The following is a 24,269-nucleotide window of genomic DNA, read 5'->3' as shown; positions in this document are numbered from 1 at the left end:
TAAACTAATCACTCTGGATTTCCACACCACACCACCACCTCCAACCAAGGAAACCACAGTGAAAAACGTTTCTATAGCAAACTTCACCTTACTTAAGACAGAGGTGGTAAGTTTTACAGCCCCCACGCTAAAGGATAACAGTGTCCAAGATGCAGGAACCTTTACAAATGCACTTTGAGCACCTACAAGGATGCATAGATCGTGCCATCCCTAGCAAAACCAAGACTCACTCCCCTAAGAAAAGGAAACCAGTCTGGTGGACCCCTGCCGTAAACAGGCTATACAATTGAAGGAGGAAACTAGTTCAGAAAAAAAGCAAATCCCAAGAAGGAAAGACATCCCTGATCAGTATCAGTAAGAAACTAAGGTCCCTCATAAAATCCTCCAAGGCTGACTTCGAAAGAAAAATAGCCAAGGATTCAAAAGATAACCACAAAGCCTTCTTTAGCTATGTCAAGAATCTAAGTGTCAACTTGCAGATATGCTCTGAGCTAGTGCAAATAAGCACCAAATATATTGAACCCACTGATATTGCCAACATCCTGACAGATAGATTCAGTGCAAACTTCACCCCCCTCTCACCCTCTAAAGGGCCCACAACAATACCGGAAAAGTGTAGTGTCCCAGAAATCACAGGCATACAGGTGAAAACAGCCCTTTCAAAAGCCAAAAGCACAGCGTCAGTGGGGCCAGATGGTGTCCCAGGCTGCGTCTTGCACGAACTACAGAACAAACTAACCCCCCACCTAAACACACTGTTCAACCTCAGCCTCTCCACAGGCTACGTGCCCATAGAATGGCGCACAGCAGCGGTTATTTCGCTCCACAAAGGAGGGGCCACAACTGACCCTGGTAACTATCACCCCATAAGCTTGACTAGCCTGGTCTGCAAGGTTATGGAGCGCATCATCATAGAACTCATTAACAAAGACATTGGGAACCTCCAAACACTTGACCTGACCCAGTTCGGCTTTGTTAAGTGCAGATCATGCCTACTAAACCTGGTTGACTTCTTCAAGACAGTCACCAAGGCCATAGATGAGGGGAAGGTAGTTCACACAGCCTACCTTGACCTCGCTAAGGCTTTTGACACCATTCCCCACCAGGGAATTATAGAAAAACTCACCAGGCTGAACATAAACCCCTACGTCACGAGATGGGTTGCCAACTGGCTTACAGACAGAACTCACACGGTAAGAATAGCGGGCTCCAGGTCCGACTCTAAACCATTCACAAGTGGTGTCCCACAAGGCTCGGTCCTGGGACCCCTACTGTTCGGCATATACTTCTCAGAAGTACAGGCAAACACAGGAGGACTGTGGCTAACCAAGTTCGCCGATGACTGCAAACTGGGAGCCATAATTGACTCTCCAGCTGACACGGACATTCTCCAAAAGAGCCTTACTGAAACGGACACCTGGTGTCAAAGTCATGGTCTCAAGCTAAATGCCAAAAAATGCATAGTCATCCCATTTGGGAAAAACAAAACACCCATGAATTACTACATAGGTGGCAGCCCCCTTAATACAGAAGAGGTAATAAGAGATCTGGGGAACCCGGTAGATAGTAATCTCTCCTTTGACAATCATATTGCCAAAGTAGTTAGGAAATCCTTCTATGTAGCCCATCTAATTACTAAAGGGTTCGCATCTAGAAATAGAGAGGTTATAGTGCCCCTCTACTCGTCACTCATCAGACCCATCATAGAGTACAATGCCCTGTTTGGGATGTACCTCACAAGACACTTCCAACAGCTAGAAAGACCAAAAAACTACCTCACCAAGAGGATTACTGGTCTCAAACATATGTCCTATGCAGCCTGACTGGAAAAACTCCAGCTGTACTCAGTGGCATATCGCTTACTCAGAGGTTATCTCTGCCTGACTTACAAAGCCATGTTCAACTCAGAATTGATGGACATGCTTCATCTAAAGAAATCCAAGTCACTGCGAGCCACTTGTTCTAGTGAGCTAAACTCGCCACAACAATAAATAGAACATGCTGGAGGGATAGATTCCTGTCACAGAGACTCCCCATGCTTTGGAACAAAATTCCTAACTACATTAGGCAGAGCCCCTCACTAACACTCTTCAAGAGAAACCTTGACGAGTGGATCGGTAACAGAAAATATACCCCTGGGATCACTTCATTGGCTCTTCTTGACAGAGGCTCAGTTAATTAATCAATGGGGCTGCAAAAACTGACACACTCTGGTTAGGCTTATAAATGCCCTCGGGCAGATAGCCTAGAAACCTACCTATGAACCTATGAAATGATAAGCATAAGACTCTAGCAGTAAAATGAGAATGTAAGCAGCTGAAGAAGCACAAAAGCAAAAATGCTGCAGTAAACATTACAATACTGCATCTCTTTTAATTATGTTAACAGATACAGCATTGCTTTTGTCTTTGGTTATTTCTTTCTGCACCTTGGCCCATTTCCTGGTTCTTCAGTTTGGTTTCTGGGCCTGGCTATGTCTTCACAGGACCTTTTGTACACTGAATGGAAATTTAACAAGGCTGGTGAATTGAATTTGCAGATGCAATGGGTCTGCACAAGGAGATTGTCCTGTGGGTTGATAATTCATCTGCAACACTATTTGAGCCTGATGCATGTCATTTTCAGTGAATGACAACAGTGAAGAATCTGTTTTGGTTGGCAAAACAACACTTAATGACCTACTGTGGGTTGCCCTGTTCTCTGGTTCCACGGAGAGCAGTAAATGAGTGATGATGAGTGATGAGCAACTAATCTCTATCGCCAATTCCCAACTAATCTCCACCCTACTCTATGCATCACACATATTTACTAATCTTAGACAGTCAGACCTACACAAACTCGAAGCCTGCTGCAATAAAATCACAGCATTTGCCACTGGTGCCTCCTATCACAGCCTCCACTGTGTCTCCCTTAGAAAACTTGACTGGCTTGAACTCCCACAATTCAACTCACCTTTGCTCAGAAACTAGTAAACCACCCTCTCCGAATCCCATCACTCCATACAATTCTCAAACCCTACCACTCTTCTAGACCACTACAGTCCTGCAACAAAAATCTACTCCAGGTCACCAAAGCCAAAAACTCAGCAGGTGAAGCACTTTTTTCCTGCGCTATATCCAAGCTCTGGAACAACCTTCCCATTACCATAACTACCCTTCCTTCCTGCAGTTTTTTCAAGACTGCACTTCAATCTCACCTGATTTCTCACTGGCTTTGTCCTTGTCCAAACCCGGCTAATAACCCCCCCCTTCAACCCTTCTCCTTTCGCAGATTTAGATAGAGTATCCTCTCAATCACTATAAAACTGAACTGAAGATTACTCACCGCTTGTTAATCCTTCCAGGATTTAGTTATCATTTAGTCTATTATTATTGTTATCTAGTTAATGTCTAGAAAATTTGTAGCACTGTGTTTTACTTCTTATTTCTCAATTGTACAGATTTTGCTCCTGTATTACTCCATGTCATGATCACTTCTACTGTATACATACCTTTATAGTTTTCCCATCTACCATGTCATTCTGTGGAGCTTTTCTCCCTGGGTCTCCGCTGAAAAAGGACCTGTGTCCAGTCGGAGCTTCCTGGCAAACAATGTAAATAAATAAATGTAATCCTGTTCAGATATGGGGGAAGAACGAGGAGTCAATGGCACTAGTGAGATGGTCAGAAAGACTTGCAAACAAAAACAGACAGGAGAGAAGTGGGGCGAATGAAAAACACTTGAGACCAACACATTCACTGCCTCACTTTCAGAGGAGGTGCAGTGAACAAGGGAGAATGTAGAAAAGCCATTATTAACCTCAACCTCCTTAAACATTACAATGGGTTCAGAGCTTACAAGAATGAGATGTCATTGACAGTGATACAGATAATAACAATATGGACACTGGCATTAGGAATAAGTCACTGTGTACTAAGTACATTTGTGTGAGTGAGGATGGGGTAACATACACATGCAAAGGTTTTACAATTTTTAATTATAGTGGCTTGGAATTAGAAGAAAAACATTTTAAACTTCTTTTTGAAGGGACTTCATCTTTGTACCTTCCACAAAAACTGGTTTATATGAGACAGTCATTGAGTTGAAATTACACACTAGAAAACAGACTTTAGCTGTATTGTTTCATGACTAATAACTCACAATTTAGAAAGAAAGTGCATTTAATGCACTTTGCAATTAATTTGAGAAGTTGTGTGTGAATGATAGAGGAGTTTTTAAGGAAAAGAAAATTGTTTTTGTTTTAACTAGTGAATAATAAGGATGCATGGGAAGTGATGCCTGACAAGGGCTGCAGCTTATTCATTATGAATAGTACTGAGTATGCCAGTGCAATGCTTAATGTGTTAAATAACAATAAATAGTATACTAGAGTTTCTAAAAATGCAATAAACATTACATATAGTAAAATAGATATTTTTAGAACCTTTACAAATGCAACTCACTGTCAGTTATGAATTATACAACTATCATAAGGTAGAATTCCATTTAATACCTAATTTGTTTGATATACCACAAGTACATAAAAATGTGAGGGATCCACATTTTTATCCTTTGGTGGCAGCGGCGGGATCCAAAACACTCTTATTGGCAGTTTATTTGAACAAGACCTTAAGATATTTTTGTAAAAAACATTTACATGTTGCTAAAGACTCCTGGGATTTTCTGGTTAGTATTAAACAGATTTTTTTTAATAAGGAGTGCTTTTTAGTCACCATAGATGGGGCAGACTTATTTACATGCATCCCCAGTGACACCAGATTAAAATGGTTGTATGAAATACTAGTGAAGCACAGTAGCTTACCAACAAATTATTACTAGTTCTGTTTATTTATTTATTTGACATTTGGTTACTGTGAAAATCTGACTGGGCAAGAAACCTTTTCACTGGAGGCCTGGGGAGAAAAGCTCCATCACAGAGAAGAAGGAACAAAAATGTAGCTTTTGCATAAACTAAAATCAGAAGCAAAACAGAAAAAAGAGCCAATTTACAGATGAACAAAAGTAATGTTGTTGACCTCATATTAAAAAATAATTTCATCCACTTTGAGGGGGAATATTTTAAACAGTTGACTGGGGTCACCCCATCTCTGCTAAAATTATTATCATTATTGGAAGAGCAGCTTGTTGAATTCAAATTTTATGGATCATATAGTGACATACCAAAGGTTCCTTGATGATATTGTTGTAATGTGGAACAGTAGTGAAGAAACGTTGTTGCATTTTATTGATTATTTGCAAAGTACAACTGGTTTCTTAAAATTCACATTTGCATATTCCAAAATTGAAATTAATTATTTAGATATTATGTTAAGAATTTTGTTCATGGATGCTTTACATTGACTATTTACAGGAAGCCCACTTTATCCAACAATTATTTACATTATAGAAGTTGTCAACTTGCAAGACAAAAACAGTCTCAATAAAGGGCAGATGTTCAGATTAGCAAGAATTATTTCTTTAGATTCTGACCTGCAGAAATAAGTCAACTGCCTTATATATATGTTTAACGACAGAGGCTATCCTAACGGAGTCCTTTACCAAGAAAGAGATGAGATCTAGAGGGGAAGGAAGAAAGGAAGGATGACTTCCCACATATTTTAGAAAAAGGATGCAATAGGAACAGTCCATTTACTATTAATAAAGATTATGAAAGATCTATGGTTTTAAAATATGCAGTTGATAATAACTTGGTATAGTCAATTTTGAGAAAAAATTGGAAAGTTTTTGAAAGTTTTAATGCTATTAAAGGTATTTTAGGTGAGAATCCCAACTTTGTCTTTAGTTGGAAGATTAGAGCAAAATATGCTTGTAGATTCAAACAGCAGAGCCCTACAAGGAAATATGTGGACTAGGAAATGTGAGACTTGCACACAGTGTAATAATATTTATGAAGGTAATACTTTAAAATTAAAAACACGTGAGCATAGTTTGAGTTTAAAGAAAGGTATTATTGTGGAATGTTATGAATCATTTATATAGCCTTTTGTGACCCCCTACCAATTGTATTGTATGGGAAAAACAAAGAGAAGTTAGGAAAAGGATATAGGAAAACTTCAATGAAATCTTTTGAACGTCAAAGGTAGGACATTTATTATGGTAGTATATTATTTTGCAGGACAAACCATATCTGCAATCGGTGCAAAGGTCTGGAATTCATGTTTTGTCAAAGTAAATCCTCCCTGTTGTAAGATTTGAGTTGTTTTTGCTGTTTTACATAACATTGCAGCATTTCAGGTTCAAAACAGCATTTTTATGTAACTATTAGAGGAAATGTAAGAAACATTTTTTGTCCTAAAATCTCAGGGTATTTCCCACTTTTCATGTTTTTTCACAAGACACAGTGACCCAAATAGAGAGTGTCCCACTTATAAACACATGTTGGAATGTCACGAGCATAAGAAATGTTATTTTTGCATTATTGAACAAGTCCATTATAACCCAAGGGGATGACCATGGGAGTATAAGACTGAACATGAAGAACTCTTATGGCAGTATAAGGTACATACTGATGCACCCCCTGGGATGAATGACAATGTATCCATCAGTTGTGTTTTGAAAATCCAAGCATCTAAATTGGAATTTCTGCACTATTACTTCCACACATAGTTTTGAGTGCCTGGGGAAATTGAAACAATGCCTTGTTTAAAAAGTCATACTGATATTTATTGCATAACACTCTTTTTTTACTGTAATATGATTTTAAATAGCATGTTTTAATGGTATTTGTTTATTCTGTGTTATTATCTGTGTTAATTCTGTTTATTTTCTATTCATACTCATTTCCACTTTTATTTCTACTCAGTGTGAAGTTTATTTTGAAGTGGTCCCTGTAAGTGATGAACTTTAATAGTCACATGACTAACTGACTATTTATATGTAAGTGGACTGAGGTTTACCCTTGTTTTGATGTTTGATGTCCTGTTGGAGGGTGAAAGCACATAACTGGTGGGTTTAATAAAACTTGTTTTTAGATAATTCTTCATGTGGGCATGGTTCCTGTTAACAGATACAGCATCTGCATTAATTCTATTTTTGGTTATTTGTTTCTGCAGGTCTGGCTTATTTTTTGGTTCTTTAGTTAGGTGTTGATTAAACAAGTATGTAGGAGTTTATTTCCAGAGGTTTGCCACATAGTAGAAGTAGAGAGAGTCTCCAGCGGTATTGAGTGATTTATTGATACATAGAAATTTGTTGCTAGAACAAAGGTCTCTAGTAGGAGAATAGCAGAATAAAGTGTTCTGTAATGTTGATGATTTATCAGGAGTGTATAGGTGATTGTTAGTGATGATTAGCTGTGTGTAGGTAAGAGGGTGTAGGAGATCTAGCCAATTTTATTGTTATAGTATAGCACAGTGATGTCTGTGTTTTTAAGGGAGGTTACTTGCAAATTTAACCACATTGTAGTAGTAAGAGGCCAGTTTAATTTTAAAGGTAGTGTTGATGTTTATAAGAATGGAGGAAGCATATTATAGTACTAAAGGAGGTAGGTTGATGCTAAGGTAATCTTAACCAAGGGTGCCCGCAGGCAGGTGCAAGAGGGTGCACTTGCACCCCCTAGATTCGGCTGGCCCGGAGACTTCATTTTCTTTTAATTTAAAAAAAATGTTTTTTTTTTCCTTTGCATCAAGTCACACAGACGGAACAGGTGTTTGCGACCTGATTTCGTCTTCTCCGTCTGTGCGACTGTTGGCTTACATCTTTAGCTTCTGCCTCCACCCCGCGCATGGAATTTGAAATCCAGAAGATGTTGGGACTGCAGACGAGCGTACAAGTGAGAGGTAAGTGTGTGTGTGTGTGTGTGTGTGTGTGTGTGTGTGTGTGTGTGTGTGTGTGTGTGTGTGTGTGTGTTTCTAAGTGTTTAAGAGGTGTGTGCAAGTAAGAAATAGGTAGTTAGGGTCGGGGATGTGTGGACAGGTTGCCACCTTTTCAAATGTCCAAAGTGGGACATTTTTGGTACAGACGTCAGATTTTGCAGGCCGAAACATACCCACGGCCAGTACAAAGGACAAAACTTCACTTTTTTGCCTAAATAAAAGCTTATCCTTGTAGCATTTTAGTTGCTTATTCTGTTTCTTATAATATTTAGGTGTTTCAGATACAGAATAACTGTTTTATACAACTTTTACATAAACTATAGGAAATAATTTTGCTCTAAAATCTCAGGACATTTGCCATTTTTACAAATTCTTTGCAGGACACAACTGTCCAAAGAGGGACTGTCCCTCACAAAGTGGGACAGGTGGTAACCCTATGTGTGGATGTAAGAATTAGATAGGGGTTTGTATGCATTAGGAATTTGGAAGTGTTCTTCCAAATAAACGCATGTGGGTTTGTGATTTCTGTGTAGCAAGTGATGGAGGAAGAAGAGGTTTCCCTCATTTCAGAAGAAATGGGAAGTGATAATTCTGCCTAAGTAAAATTTGCAAAGTCACAAAATAAAATGGCACTGTCAATGTAAGAATTTGCTAAAGATTTCGAAGTGTTGCATATAACATTATTTGCACTTTATATCTCTCAAGGATTATCATGACACTGGGAGTTACTTTTGGTCTTCCCTTGTTTGGGAATTTTATGGGTCCAGTTTATTGGAGAAGGGTATCTATCAATGGGAAATATGCCAGTCAGTGCAGCTGAGGTATTACTTATGATAGTTTAGTAGAAAACTTTATTTTAGTTGACAGCTGTCATAGTTCTTCCATTTATTGGAGAATGTTAGCATTGTATTTGAAATGTTTGCTATTACTGTTATTGTATTGAACAGAAGTGATTGAATGTTTGGTGCATGGCAGTGCAAGACAACGCTTAAAGGAAATTCCACATTTGCTATCTGTATAGTAGCGAATCTGTTTATATTTTTTATTCAGGGTTGAACGTTTCAGATGCATCCAGTTTTCTCTAGAATCAATAATTTACCATGATTGCGCAATGTTCTTACTTCACAGTATTTTAAATGAGAAGTCGGTTTGCATTTACTGAGCACCTGTGGCTGTTTTGGGTGAATCAGTTTTAATGTTGTAGTTAAGAGATTCGTTCAGCATAATCCAGGGGCCACCTGCACATGTTTCAGTAACCCACCAGTAGCATTAAATAACCTGAGTTTGCTCTTTGGCATTAATGTACACATTCCCTAATCACAGGTCATTGCTGAAAACCATACTTGCCTCCTACTCCCACCCCTTTTGCACTAACCAACCCTACCACACTAATACACCATCCTAACCTAATCTCTACCCAGCATTAACACCCCTGTCAGTAATCTCACTGTCTCTCTCTCTCTCTCATTGTACATATCTACAGATGATCTGGTCAACTTTCCTGATTTATTGAGGCTTGTCTTTGTATGTATTATGTTTGCTTTTTCCTGTTATAAGACATTGCAACTTGTACTGTTGTGCCAGAAGCTCTACTATGACTTCTGTGCTCATGTAAAATGTGATGTGTAACTCCCCAGCTTTGGCTGAAATGGATCCTTTCTGGATCAGACTATATATAATTTCTCATTCTTGGGACATCTTTGTCATGTTTCATCCCATCTTCCACATAACATGCAGTACACCAGGCTAACCTTTTTCTTTCTCATACTACATCTCTCCTTCACTCTTCCTATTAGTATCTGTCTTATTTCTTCTCCTTTTACAGTACTAATCGACCTAGGTACATTCTATGTAAAATTGCTAATATGGTATTAACTGCTCATCGAAATGTGCTTCTCCTGAATCTATCTTGCATTCTGTGTGATGTTATGATTTTCTAATTTGTTACTTATAAACATTTGTAATATTTTGTAATGTACTTAGTATTTAGTGGAGCTTTTCTCCTCGGGCCTCTGCTGAAAATGGACATGTATCCAGCCAGACTAGCCCGGTCAACAAATGTAAAATAAATAAAATAAAATAAAATAAATAAACATAAGCTGTCAACCAACAGATTCCATTTCTGTTGAATACCTGCATAGAGGTGTCCACCAGAAAAATACAGGCTTGTGTAATACTGTCTGTTGATGTTGTGACGTCCCCCCTCTGGACCAGTAATCAAAGAGCCTAAATCCTCCCCACTAACACCAGTAAGGGCCATTCACTTGGAACAAAAATAGATGTGCAGTGTGTGTGTGTGTGTGTGTGTGTGTATGTGTGTGTGTGTGTGTATGTGTGTGTGTGTGTGTGTGTGTGTGTGTGTGTGTGTGTGTGTAAGTAGTAGGTAGGTGTGTGTGTGTGTGTGTGTGTGTGTGTGTGTGTGTGTGTGTGTGTGTGTGTGTGTGTGTGTGTGTGTGTGTGTGTGTGTGTAAGTAGTAGGTAGGGGTGTGTGTAAGCATACCTCTCAACTGTCCTTGATTTTAACTCAAATTTTAGCTCTGTCCCTCTGAAATGAATCCCTCTTAACACTAGTGCCTTTTGGCGGAAAGGTGCTGCATTATACTTAATAAATAATGACAATGATTAAGAGGTACTGATTTTTGTTCCTGTAGGACATGTATATTAATTCACATACTCTTATTCTGTTAATGTCTCAAGTTAATAGATGTAATAGTTTAAGTGTCCCTGATTTGTTCTACATTTGTCCCTGATTCTGTTGAAATTTGTCTCGGAGTGGTTGAGAGGTATGTGTGTAAGTAGTAGGTGTGTGTGTGTGTGTGTGTGTGTGTGTGTGTGTGTGTGTGTGTGTGTGTGTGTGTGTGTGTGTGTGTGTGTGTGTGTGTGTGTGTATGTATGTATGTATAAGAGAGGTAGCACACCCCTCAGCTGCCCAGATTTTTACAGAATGTCCAGATTTTTGCCCCATATTCCCCCTAAAAAGGTTTGAAGTTGCGAAATAATGACAGACATTTGGGTTTTAGACATCATATCCTTTAGAAAAATGCATACTAACACAAATCCTGTTAGTCTAGCAATTTTCTAAGTTCATGAGAGAAATATTTGTAATCTGTCCCTATTTATGTTAAACTTTGGCCATATTTCTTGCACTAAGAGGATGAGGTGAGTGTGTGAGTGTGTAATGTCCTAGTTAAGAGTTAGCAGGTGGAATTTATTTTCAAGTGCATTTTTAAGGAATTGTGAGCTTCAAGGGAAGAGAAATGTACTGCTGCTCATGCTAACTCTGCTTAAAATGTGCAACTGTTTAGTTCAGAAAATGGTATCACTATTGTCATATAGAATTTTAAAGCAGTGTTAGTAGCACAGCAGGTAGCATACTTGCATCTTGATGTAGAAGGCTATAGGTTCTACTTCCACAGCATGTAGATTTGTATTTTAAGGAGATGGGGTGCTGCAGTCCTGAGTATGTCTTCCTTTGGAGGAAATGCCTAGCAACTATGAACCTATTTTTCAGCTTGCCACCCATTCCCTATTGCAATATACTAGCTTACCATTTTTGTTTAATGTAGCATGGGCAATTTATTCTTTAGGGGCAGTAGGCACTGAATTTGTAGATGAAACACTGAAATATAAAGTTGTTTTCTAGCATCAACCTCTTCATTAGTTTCAGATCTCTTTAATGTGGAATTATTGAGATGACTTTTACGTCTGCAGAGATTGTGCATACTGACTGACATTTGTGGATTGTAATAACAGAAGTTTAAGTAGCCTTTTATGGTTGAAATGTTCTGAATTGGGCAGTTTGTCATTATTGGTTCATATGTTTTGTTTCATTGCTTGCTGGAAAAACATTCAAAACTATAAATTTAAAATGCACTATAACAAGTGGTGCTGTATTATAGAAGGGATATAATTACGTTATTTTATATTATAATTAAAACAATCTGTATATATTATAGGCATATGTATAATCCGATGCATAAATATGTACACTTCTTATGCATGGCTACTCTTGTTTATCACAGTAACAGGAAGGATACTGTAATGTCTGTGTCAATAAATAAGGTCTAAATCTTTTAGTTAAGCATATAATGAAGTTGTTCACATCACTGATAATAGACCCAGTTTCATATAACTAAGGTTCAACCACACAAAAGCAGAAAACACCCAGAATTTCCCTTGCCCACTCAGTAAAACTAATCTTGAGAAAAGAATTAATAATGTGCATATATTAGGACTACTGGAATTATCTTTAAAAAGATGAAGTGATGACTTACAACTGTGTCAATGTTGGGATTATGAAGAAATGCTTGATTAAGCATTAATTAAAAGATATACATAATTTAGTGACTGCACGCAGTTTAAGTTAAATACAACTATAATGTGTCGTGCATTCAGAGCACAGAATGCTAGCTTTTATTTAAACAGCAAATTGTGTTACTGAGAGCTAATCGTGGAAGCCAAAGAACACTAGTGTTATAAACTAATCTGTTTAAATCTGTATAATCTGAACAGGCTCATGGGACTCCGTTTAGTGTCCTACATGAGAAATACTGAGCTAATGAACATTCTTCCTCAGTAGTTGTTTCTAAGTCACTTATAAATAAATAAAACAAGGGAAAGTAATTTGAAATAAAACAAATACCTTGTCTTTATGGTAGGTAAAAAGGAAAACTCTGTTAGTACCCAAGTAAATAAAATGATTATTAGCAATGAATAAGAAATTATTCCAGTACAGAGAACTGAACAGCCAAGCCTTCTTGATCAGAATTCAAAAGGGCTGCCAGCTGAAAGTTCCCTTGAGTTAGTTGCAATGTACATGGGATATGTAAAAAAAACTTATCATGGATTCCTAATTAAATCTAGATATCTGTAATCATTGTAGAAGTAAAGCATAAAACAGTATACACACTGAGAATTTTGAACATTGTTTATGGCAACTGGGGAGAAATAGCCAGGTAATGGGACCCTGTAATGGCTGCGTGGTGGTGGTGGTGGTGGTGGGGCTGCATGGGCGGAGGGGGTGGGGCTGCATGGGTGGAGGGGGTGGGGCTGCATGGGCAAGGCTCCGTTTGCACCCCCCTGCAAAAAATCCTGCGGGCTCCCTTGATCTTAACAGTATTTGTCAGGTATTGTTTGATTCCGTAGAGGGAGTCAAGTTTTAGTAAGTTTTCTAGTAAGAATAAAGTATGTGCTGAAAACATCCTTACTTCTCCACCCTGTTTAATTTTTTCTTTTCCCTTGCCCTTCTGTGTGTTCTTCTGCTTGCTCATATTCCTTTCTGATTATCCTAGACACACAACACATTTCCTTCCCATTAATGCCAATAATTCTGTAAGAACTTTGTTCTCAGCAGTTCTCATAGAGGTGTGACCTTCACTTGTAGGCACACACATTATCACAGCTGTACTGTACGAATGTGGTTAAATTCCTCAGGCCACATGACTTCTTTTTACTTGGTTTAATGGCTTTTGCCACTGCATTTTTTTAATTTCTTTTGTGTTAATTGACTCCTGTTGCATTGTTAATCAGCTTTGAGCTGTGTTGCACTACTTTAGTCATGTTAATTAGCCATTACATGGTTGCACAATAAATATTTCTGAATCCCAGGGAAAGTGACTGTGTAGAATGAATTAAATTGTGTTGTCACAGTTAAAAAAAATATCAAAAAGTTTAAAGTATGTAAAGTTGCCTGTGAGGTATTTTAAATTCAAATGATGGAAAATAGAGTACAGTATGTTGTGAGAGCTTTGTCAGGCACAAAACATTTAAGGAACAATTAGGACTTGTGTGGAGTTGCTGGCTTTATTATTTGTTTTTAATTATACTATCCCTATTCTTTACTCATAAGATGCCCCCAGAGGAAGACATTTAAGAAAACGAAGAGGAAGGCAAGCTTACAGTGGTCCACAGACGAGATGTTGGTCGAGACACCAGTGGAATTGAACTTGGGTTAAGTAATCAACTTATCTAACAGATAAGACAAGATAGTAAAAGTATCAGGAATAACTGGGGAATTCTGAAGGCTTTACCAGAGTTAAGGTTGATGATTGGTGATGAGCCAAGTTTTACTTATAAGAAATGTTCCAATCTAAAGAATCATCTATGTTATAAAGACATGAAATGCTCCATTCATAATATTAGCAATAGATATGGAAAGTTCCCTTGCTATAATTGTTGTTGCTGCGAATTTATGTGTACACAGAATATTTTTCGACATCCACAAACATGGAAAGAATGCATATTTAAGTGTTTTGCAACATGTAACACTTTTAATGTCATTTACCTTGTGACTTGTAAAAAGTGTATAAAAAGTGTGCTGCCTTTTATGTAAATAGATCATGTAGAAAATTGAAAGAGCATATAATAGAACATATGTCTGACAAGTGTATATCTGTTCAGACTAATGCATTAGCAAAACACTATTTGGAAAACAGGAATGAACATCATTTTTGTCTTTATGGTTATAGAGGTTATTAATAGTGGTGTTAGAGGAGGTGATTTGGATAATAAACTTGGAATGTTTGAATATAGGTCATTGTTATGTCTCAGGCTGATAAAAAACCTGGCATTAATGCCAATATTACAAGCTACCCATCTATGTCAAGCAAAGTTCTTCATTAGCACTCTTCAAGAAAAATCTTGATAAGTGGATGGGAAATAGGAAATACACCCCAGGGATCACTTCTGTGTCTCTGCTGGACAGTGGCACAGGAAAATAACTTTCTTGGGTGGCGTAAGCTATGGTAGCTTGCTGGCTAGGCTTATGGAGGCCGTTGGGCCGATAGCCTAGTACCTACCTATGAACCTATTAATGCCAATATTAGTTTGAAACTGATTTTAAAACATAAACAAATGTGTTTAAGGTAAAGTTCTGCCTTTATGTGACTTACACCTTTAAGCACTCTGATTGTATTTCCTGATTGCTAGGCTAATTAACTGAGTTTTGGAAAATGTTATTTAATGAATATTTGTTTTTTAAAATGGTTTTAGCACTGAGGAAGGATTACTTGATCCAGAAGCTTTGCAATTGTAAAGTTTTACGATGTTTGCAGAATCCGTGTTTATTTGCTTTTAGTACTTTTTTATGAGAACTCTGCTTCACCATAGTGTGGTTCCTAGTTTGCTGTACTGAGACTGAAATTGTTCATATGCGATCAGTGCTCTATCCTGGTTAACAAATGATAAATAAAAATCATGATCCTTGATGCTGTTTTGTTTTTTTGGGTAATGCTGGGCAGTTATAAAGATTTTGCCACCTTGTTTGAAATATCAGGACCTCTAGTCTGTCTCTCTGATTACCCCTCAGTTGCTCTCTCTTGGATTCATAGGTTCATAGGTGTGTACTAGGCTAATGGCCCTGGAGCCTTTACAAGCCTAGCCCACAGGATTACCCTGGCATTGTGCCACCCGATCTTAGTTCCCAGTGCCTCTGTCAAGTAAAGCCAATTTATAAGTGACATGCACATAACAACAGTATGCCACTTATACCATAAACACCAGCTAACAAAGCACATAACGTCTTTCTTTAAACTCTTCGCCCACCTTTCCCTAAAAGGTGACATAAAAAAAATTTCAACATGATTTATATAAGATTCACTTAATTTTTTACATTGCTCATACTCTTGGCTTATCCCCGAGTATTCCATTTCTGAAAACTTTGTTCTGCTTGTGTGGTAAGTGGTGAAATCCTGCAGTATGCTGTATTTGTGTGAGAGAAATGAATTACCACATAGCATATTGTGTGTGAGGTTGCTAGAAACTGAGTATTATGATAGACTGCTCTACTGCTTGTCTAGGTTGGACTTCTGCCAGTTTTCAATTTAATGTCATTTGATTTGATTATTTTGGTGACATGGGTATTTCCTGACTCACTTTGATTTTTATATGGAAATCTAATTTACCTCTGTTATTGGCTTTACTACAGAAATGTAGTAGTTGTTATGTTTGACAGCTGTCATCCTCTTCTGTTTTTCACCAGTGTGTTTTTTTACTTTAGTTTGGGAACTGTTCTCACCTGGAATGAAAATTTAACTTTACTGTGGGCTTTCCTATGATGTTTCTAGCTAAAATCATATTTTGGGACTTTTATTTAGTAGACTGTATTATTTATGTACTTCTTGCTATTATAACAGCGTTTGCTAGTATGTTCATTTAGGTTCATAGGTGTGCTAGGCTAATGGCCCTGGAGCCTTTACAAACCTAGTCCATAGGATTACCTTGGCATTGTGCCACCCGACCTTACTTCCTAGTGCCTCTGTCAAGTAGAGCCATTGGAATGATCCTGGGGTAAATTTTCTATTCCCCATCCACTCATCAAGATTTCTCTTGAAGAGGGTCAGTGAGGTGCTCTGCTTGACATGTATGGGAAGTCTATTCAATAGCATGGTCAGTCTCTGGGTTAAGAACCTGTCCCTTCAGCATGTTCTGTTGATTATGGTAATGAGGTTGAGGTCTCTGGAGTGTGTGGTGCGGAGAGATTGGGATTTCTAACAGAGCTGGGTCAGACATGGCTTTGTAAGTCAAGCAGAGATCGCCTCTAAGTAGGCGATATGAGACAGAGAATAGTTGGACTTTTTTTTAGTCTGTCCATATAGGACAAGTGTTTAAGGCGTAGGATCCTCTTTGTCAGGTACTTTTGTGGCCTCTCCCGCTGTTGCAAGTGTCTAGTGAGGTACATGCCAAATGGGGCAGTGTACTCCATAATTGGCCTAATGAGGGAAGAGTAGAGGGAGACGATGACCTCTTTCTTCCTGGATGCAAAACCCTTAGTAATGAGATGTACCACATAGAAGGACTTTCTGACCATAGTGACAGTGTGGTAGTCAAAAGAGAGGTTGCTGTCAACCTGTGTTCCTAGATCTCTTATAATGCCTTCTGTCTTTTGTGGACTACCATCAATGTGGTAATTCAAGGGAGCCAGGTTTTTCACAAGGGGGATGATGACACATTTTTTGGCATTGAGCTTAAGGCCGTGGTTCTGGCACCAGTTGTTGGTCTCATTGAGGCCTTTCTGTAGGATGTCAGCATCACTTGGGGAATTAGTAATAGCTCCTAACTTGCAATTATCTGCAAACTTTGTCAGCCAGAGTCCCTTTGTGTTGGCCTGAACTTCAGAGAAGTAGATAAACAGGAGAGGACCCAGGACCGAACCCTGTGGGACACCGCTTGTGACTGGTCAACAGTCTGACTTGGAGTCAGCTACTTTTGCACTGTGGGTTCTAACTGTGAGGCAGTTTGCAACCCACCTAGTAATATAGGGGTTGATTCCTAGCTTAGTGAGTTTTTCTATGATTCCTGAGTGGGGAATGGTATCAAAGGCCTTGGCCAGATCAAGGTAGGCTGTATGAACCACCTTGCCTTCATCCACAGCTCTGGTGACTGACTCAAAGAAGTCGACCAAGTGGAGCAGGCATGAGCTACTCTTCACAAAACCAAACTTTGTAGGATCCAGAGTTTGGAGATTCCCTATATCCTTGTTTATGTCCATGATGATGCGTTCTATAGCTTTGCATATCAGACTCATCAGGCTAATGGGGGCGATAGTTCCCGGGGTCTGTAGTTGCTCCTCCCTTGTGGAGAGGGATGACTGTAGCAGTGCGCCATTCGGTAGGGACAAAGCTGAGGCGAGGCTGTGATTGAACAGGGAACACAGGTGAGGTGCCAGTTCACTCTGTAGTTCATGTAGAACGCAGCCGGGGACATTGTCATGTCCCATAGAAGCTGTATTCTTGGCCTTGGACAGTGCTGTTTTAACCTGTGCAGCAGTAATACTGGGTGCCTAGCAATCTACTGGTATTGTGATTGGTCCTTTGGGAGGGAGGGGTAAAGTTGGTACTGAATCTTTCGGCCAGTATATTGGCAATATCTGTTGGCTTGGTATAGGAGGTACCATTGTGCAGTAGCTCAGAGAAAATCTGGGTATTGCCATGGAGATTCTTTACATTACTATAGAAGGCCTTGTGGGTGTCTTTATATCTGCTGCAATTCTGTTTTCATAACTAGCTTTAGAGGATTTGATGAGGGATCTCGAACTTTTGTTGAGGCTGATAAGGGAGTTGTTCCAGTCTTGGGACTTCACCTTATTCCACATCAGTTTCCTCCTTCTGTTGTAGAGTTTATTTATGTCAGGGAACCACCAGATTGGCTTCCTTTTCTTTGAGGAGAACATCTTGGTTCTATTGGGTATGGCGAGATCCATGCATTTGTGTACGTGTTCATATAGTGCATTGGTATGGGATGTGGCAGTCATACAATTATTCTCCACTTGGATGGGTGCCGTGAAGTTAGCCACCTCTGTTTTTAGGAGCCCAAAGTTAGCTTTGGAGATTTTTTCATGGTGGTTACCTTTGTGGGGCGGGGGGGGGTGGATTAGTTTATGGTCAGATCTAACCAGGGAGGAGTTGATTATTGATGTAGAGCAACAGTCACCCATGTTAGTAATGACCAGGTGAAGGGTGTTGCTACCTCTAGTGGGGATAAGAATGAGCTGGCTCAAGGCATTGGAATTAATGAAGTCCAGAAAGTGTTGGGCAAGTGTATTGGTACATGAGTAGTTTTCCCAGTTAATGGAGGGGTATTTGAAGTCGCCCAATATGAGAGTGTTAGGTTGGACCCTAATATTCTCCAGGGTGCTTAGGAACGTGGAGTGTGAGTCTTGGGACATGGTTGGGGACCTATAGCAGGCTATAACCTGAATTGCTGTCTTACCCTGTGTTAGTTGCACCTGAAGTATCTCAGATGCATTATATTGGGCTAAAAGTCTGGAGGTGTGTGCATCCTTTATGAATATGGAAACACCACCGCCTTTGGCGCTTCAGTCCAAGTTCTGGGGCCAAAAGGTGTGAAATGAGTTGTAGCCTGGTAGTGCAGTGGTGCTTTCTGCTGCCTTGAACTAGGTCTCTGTTACAGCACAAATGTCGATGTTCTTCATTTTGAGGAGTGCTTTGAGCGAGTGCATTTTGAGATTTAGACTTCTATCATTGAGCAGCATGACCCTCAGATTGCATTTGTTTGTAGCTGTTATGGTGGTAATTTGGTCTTTGGAACACAGCCTAAAAAAGGCACTATAAGGGTGGCAAGAACCTTGGCCAGTATCCAGAAGCCCAGGGGTGACAGATGCAGGCCATCTCTGGCAAAGCATCAAGGTCTGTCAGTCATGTCACCCCAGACAGACAGATACTGGATCCCCTCAGAATGACACCAGAAACTTAGCCAAATGTTGAAATCAATAATTTTCTGCTTGTACTATGGTATCATTCGGGGTGATGGTAGGATACTGCTCAGGACTAGGGTCATACCTGCCTGGGCTACATAATCTGAGAGTGCCTCCATGTCTCTTTTCATTTAGTCCAGGGAGGTATGTCTTACATCATTCACACCCATATTTGAACTGATGTAAATCATTTTGTTATACTGAAGAATTATATGGATATTCTGAAGATACAAAATGGCTAATCTGGTGTCATTCTAATTTTGACTATTTCATTCTTGATAGCCACAGCTTTAATATTTGTTCTTAATGTAGTAGACAATTTACATTTATCATATATCATATTTTGTGACGTATCAAACTGTGGCTTCAGCTTTGCAGTCATTTTAACCAAACTTCTACTTCCAGTATCATAACTGTGTAGAGAACAATACAATAGTTAATAGTTTTTATTCCTTATATTTAATTTAGCTTGAATATGTTTATAGTATCTGTACAGTTTTATTATTTCATGTTTTGTGTATGTTTAGTGTCTAGTATTTATTTTATATGTTTTGCTGTCGTTTTAGTTGACTGATTAATTTTCTACAGTGTTTAGGATTTAGTAAAATTGATTTGACTTTATTTATGCTGTTGTTGACTGGATTAGTCTCACTAAGCATGACCTATTTTCAATGCAGACCTGATCCTGATTTCATACTGACTAGGGATAATCTTGCCTGGATATTGGGGAAATTCTTTTACCCCTAGAGTAAATGGAAACTAAACTTGAGAAATAGTAAAGTAAAAAAAAAATGAAATGGTATGAATCAATAATGCAACCTGCTTTTAGTAAAGAGATTAGAAAAGCTATAGTAGAAAGGAAGGGGAAAAAAATAGAAAAAAACTAGTGTGTGACTTTTTTCTCTCAAGATTTGCTTATTTAAAATTGGTAGTAAAAAGATTAATTGCAAGGCAATGGGGGAATATATGATGGCAATAAATGTAAGAGTATAGAGAAACCATGGAAACATTTTTTTGGAATAAGAAAGGATGAAGTGATTTTGCAAGAATTTGAGAAGAAACTTTAAATAACAGGGTTAAGCAGAATAGCAGAAATTCTTTTTGCCTCCTTGACTGTTGACCATCAAACCTCACCAGAGAGTGTAGACATCTAGTCAGCCATGAGAGTGCATTGGGCCTTCCCACCTGTGCTTTTGCTTCAGTGGAAGAGGTATCTGTTCCACCTACTGAGTGAATGTGGCTTCTCACTTGGGCCAGGACCTAGAAGGATGACCTAATCTTCTAGACTTGACAGCAGGCAGGTCCTGCCACAGTAGGAAGCATTCCTCGTGTTGTCATGGGTACAGGAGGCATTTTCCCTCCAGTCTACCCTCACCCCCAAATAGTGATATAGATACCACATTACTACAGGGGACCTAATGCCCTCCATCTGACATATGTATGCACCCATGCATTCACATTGCTACTATTGGTAGATTGGGATTTGGAATTACTACTGCCATGCTCTGAAATGGATGAGCCATGCCTGCTCCTCACTCCCTTTGACAATTCCAACTGGCACAAAAAATTTGCTAATGAAACTTAAGCCGCTTAGGGCTTAAGAGCCGACTGTTTTTCTTTTTTTAGATTAGTTTATGGTTAATATGGGCCTAAGGGTATTTTACTGAAAGAATAGAATGAAGTAATGAGTATAATGGAAAATACTGAAGAAACGGTATGGAAGATTGTTACACAATACAACATGCAGTAGTAAACAAGTGACAAATGATTAGTTAGGTCTTTGCATTTATATAAGCTTGTGGTTTAATTAAAATTAGAACATTTGCCATAACGCCTAATCATTCGATATTTATTTGGTACCTCCTTAGTTATTTCTTCCTTAAAAAAAAAAAAGTATGTGTAATGATCAAAAGTGCTAGCTATTATTTGTACTACAATTCATTTTATTTCCTTAGAACCTATTTTTTATTGTATTTGATGCATTTTAACTTCTTTTTGTATAAATAAGATATCATCTTTTTCATGCTGTTTTACTATGCTGTATGTACTGGAACTTTTCTCCCCAGGTCTCCACTGAAAACGGGCATTTTTGCCCAGTTGGACAATTACCTGGTAAACAAATGTAAATAAATAAGTAACTATTGACAAGAAATGCACAAATAGCATGTATGAAAGGTTTTTAGATGTAAGGAGAAGGTTTGGTATGTGAACAAAATTGATTTTAATGTTTTGATCGAGTAATATATACATTTGTGTTTTTTATTTGTAATTTTTGTTTTTAAGATTCTGTTTTAATAATGAAAAAATTCCTGCTTATTTTTCAGAACATGCAATGGGATCTTTCAGTTCACCAGAGCGACACCAACTCAAGCAGATGTAAAGTCAGTTTAATGCCTCACCCTAAGTACCCCAGTCACAGTGCTATACTAATGTGATATTGTTTGAAGCAGTTAATTTGTAGATGGAACCCACAACCTTCTGAGCTCCCCAGCATCAAAGGCAAGTACTATACCTGTTGAATCACTGACACTTATTAACTTATTCAGAGTATGCAGTCACAGCATTATTGTAAGTATCAAGGCAGAACATGATACTGCGTCTAATGCTGGGGATCCTTTTCTCATTCCATTTATCCATATTTCACATTGCCTTGCACTTTGATAGCGTAATGCTGCATTTTGCATAAATTTTTGCTAGTATGTCTGTCAAAAGTATCACATTCATTTGACATCATCAGAATTCCCAATTTAACATTGAAAGAATTTGTCAGACAGTAACTTACACTTTTTAATCAGAGATCCTTGATAGTTAGTAATGAGTTCCATAAATAAGCATTTTGAAAATACAAAGTAAAATATTTGTGAACTTCATAATTAAATCTGTTAGCAAAATTTCCACATTTTGGGTGATACTGTTCATCATTTCTTTATGTAACTTGTAACACAACCGTTATAACACCTGGAACTGTTCCTGAAAGCAAACACTTTAAATCTGTAGGTCATTAATCATGTGGAGAATTTGACCTTCTAGCTGTGCTGTACTTTTGGTTGTTCTTTTTACCTGGAGCACTAAGTCCATGTAACAATCTCCTTACTTACACAGTTTGACAGTGACATTGTGCAACTAAAATTTAGCAGGAGTGGTCAGCTTGTTGACCTGTATTTTGCCTCTTCTTGCTTTGGGCTGGAGCATGTATCTTAATTCACATGAATGAGTCAGCAACAGGTGTAGAGCATGTAAAAATTTGATGAAACAGCAAGCTAGGCACTGCCAGTTAAACCAAATTAATGATTTTTTTGGAACACTAGCATTCATAGACCTGCTATACTTGAATGAGATATTTTAGAAAAAGTAAGATATTATAAAGATCTAGGCATTATCATATATTCAAACTTTATCTGTGATAAAAATGTATGAAACATCAAGGTTTATTGTTGAAAAATATCTCATTAAGAGATAAGAATTTGGTAAATTTGTATAAAACATTCATACTTCAGTAACTGAATATAGTAATATTGTACCAACTCTGAGAGATGGGGGGGGTCTGTCTTTCTGCAAATGATGCTTCTTTTGAGCTGTTCTGTTATTCTGCATATATTCATGAGTCGAAGAGGCATGTAAATGACAGATTGGCAGTGTTGTACAGTTCCCATATGTTCTTCAGTTGCATATGTGCCTAATACCGTTGAAGCACACATTACTTCTACGTAGTAAAGACATTGTCTATGTGGTAGATCCAAATCCAGGGACAAACCAAAAGGATGTATTCATAAGTTTGTAACTGCACTGTTTAGGCACAGTGACCATTTGTGGTTAGTTAAGAACAGACAAGGTTAATATCAATGTTAATGGTGCAAGGAATGCTGTTCAGGAAGTTTCTTCATGAGCCCTCTAGCTATAGAATCACAGAAATCATTTGCTGGCTCATATACAGTGAAACAAGTGATTGTCCGAGACCACTGTTCAAGTTTGTGCACTTTCTCCCTTCTTCAGTGTTGTGTGGCTGGGGAGTTCATATGTATGGGTATATGTATTTTTGGGGATGTGGAGGGTTTATACCAATTCTGAAGGGTATGGGGGGGGTCTGTCTTTCTGCAGGCAACACTTATTTTGAGCTGTTCTGTTACTCTGCATATAATCATGAGTAGAAGAGGCATGTAAATAACAAATTGGCAGTGTTGTACATTCCATCATAGGTCCACCAGTGGCATGTAGGTCCATAGGTTCATAGGAGGTTACTAGGTTAATGGCCCTAGAGCCCTTACAAGGCTAGCCATATTTATCCTGAGTTGCCCCAGTTGTCAGTGGTTAGGTGAGTAAAATTTGCAGAGGTAGAGGTCTATGGTAGTTAATACCGAATTCCTCTGTTCAGGGGGGACATGGGCACCACCCCAGGAGTGAATTTGGGTTCATCCATCCATTGATTTAGATTGTGTTTGAAGAGGGTCAGGGAGGGGCTCTGTTTTGTGTAAACTGGAAGCTTGTTCCTGAGACGTGGCAATGTCTGGGAGATGTATCTATCTCTCCAGCATATCCTGTTCATGTCAGAGGCTAGGTCAGGATCCCTGAAACGAGTAAGCCTCCTGCAGTTTGATTTACAAATGTGTAACATTTCCATCAAGGCCGGGTCAGAGACTGCCCTGTAAGCCAAGCACAGGTCACCCCAAAGCAACCTGTAGGAGACAGAATACAGTGACAAGTCTTTCAGTCTTTCTAAGTAGGACTTGTTTTGTGTACCCTGTAATTTCTTGGTGAGAAACGTCTGTGGTCTCTCCAGTTGTTGCAGATGTCTGTTGAGATACATGCAGAAAGGAGCTTTGTACTCAATTATTGGTCTGATGAGGGCAGAGTATAATGGAATTATAACATCCTTAGATCAAGATGTGATGCCAGATGTGCCAAATAGACAATTTTCCTTACTATTGTGGATACTTGATGGTCAAAATTCAGATTGCTATCAATTTGAATGCCCAGATCACGTACCACTGGGTCTGCACTTGGGATGGGGGGGGGTCTGTCTGTTATGTGATTAGTAAGAATTTCAGCTTTCCCAAAGGGAATAATAATGTATTTTTTGCATTTAGCTTCAATCTGTGGCTTTGGCACCAATCATTTATCTGCGTTAACCGTATCTGCAATATATTAACATCATTGGGAGACTAAGTGATTGCTCCCAGTTTGCATTTGTCAGTGAACCTGGTCAACCACAGGCTATCCAGATTTGCCTGGACTTCTGAGAAATA

The 24,269-nt window shown here is 38.7% G+C and overlaps 1 long non-coding RNA gene across 2 annotated transcripts in view; it reads left to right on the top strand.

The window, feature by feature from the left end:
• Positions 1-21,862, top strand: part of LOC122805833 — a 37,225-nt gene extending 15,363 nt beyond the window's left edge. Inside the window, exons 1-3 of one of the 2 annotated variants that reach the window (XR_006365463.1) lie at positions 7,638-7,778; positions 13,663-13,763; positions 21,351-21,862. This is a non-coding gene — a long non-coding RNA (uncharacterized LOC122805833). Of the gene's footprint in view, positions 1-7,637; positions 7,779-13,662; positions 13,764-21,350 lie in introns of those variants that run through there. The other variant, XR_006365462.1, reaches the window with a different exon arrangement.
• The last annotated feature ends 2,407 nt before the right edge of the window (positions 21,863-24,269 follow it).

This window comes from Protopterus annectens, chromosome 7.part0 (assembly GCF_019279795.1).
Source record: "Protopterus annectens isolate FY-2018-M chromosome 7.part0, PAN1.0, whole genome shotgun sequence".
Classification (NCBI taxonomy): Eukaryota; Metazoa; Chordata; order Ceratodontiformes; family Protopteridae; genus Protopterus; species Protopterus annectens.
The sequence above is the reverse complement of the archived record's forward strand: the minus strand, read 5'-3'. Positions and strand labels throughout refer to the sequence as shown.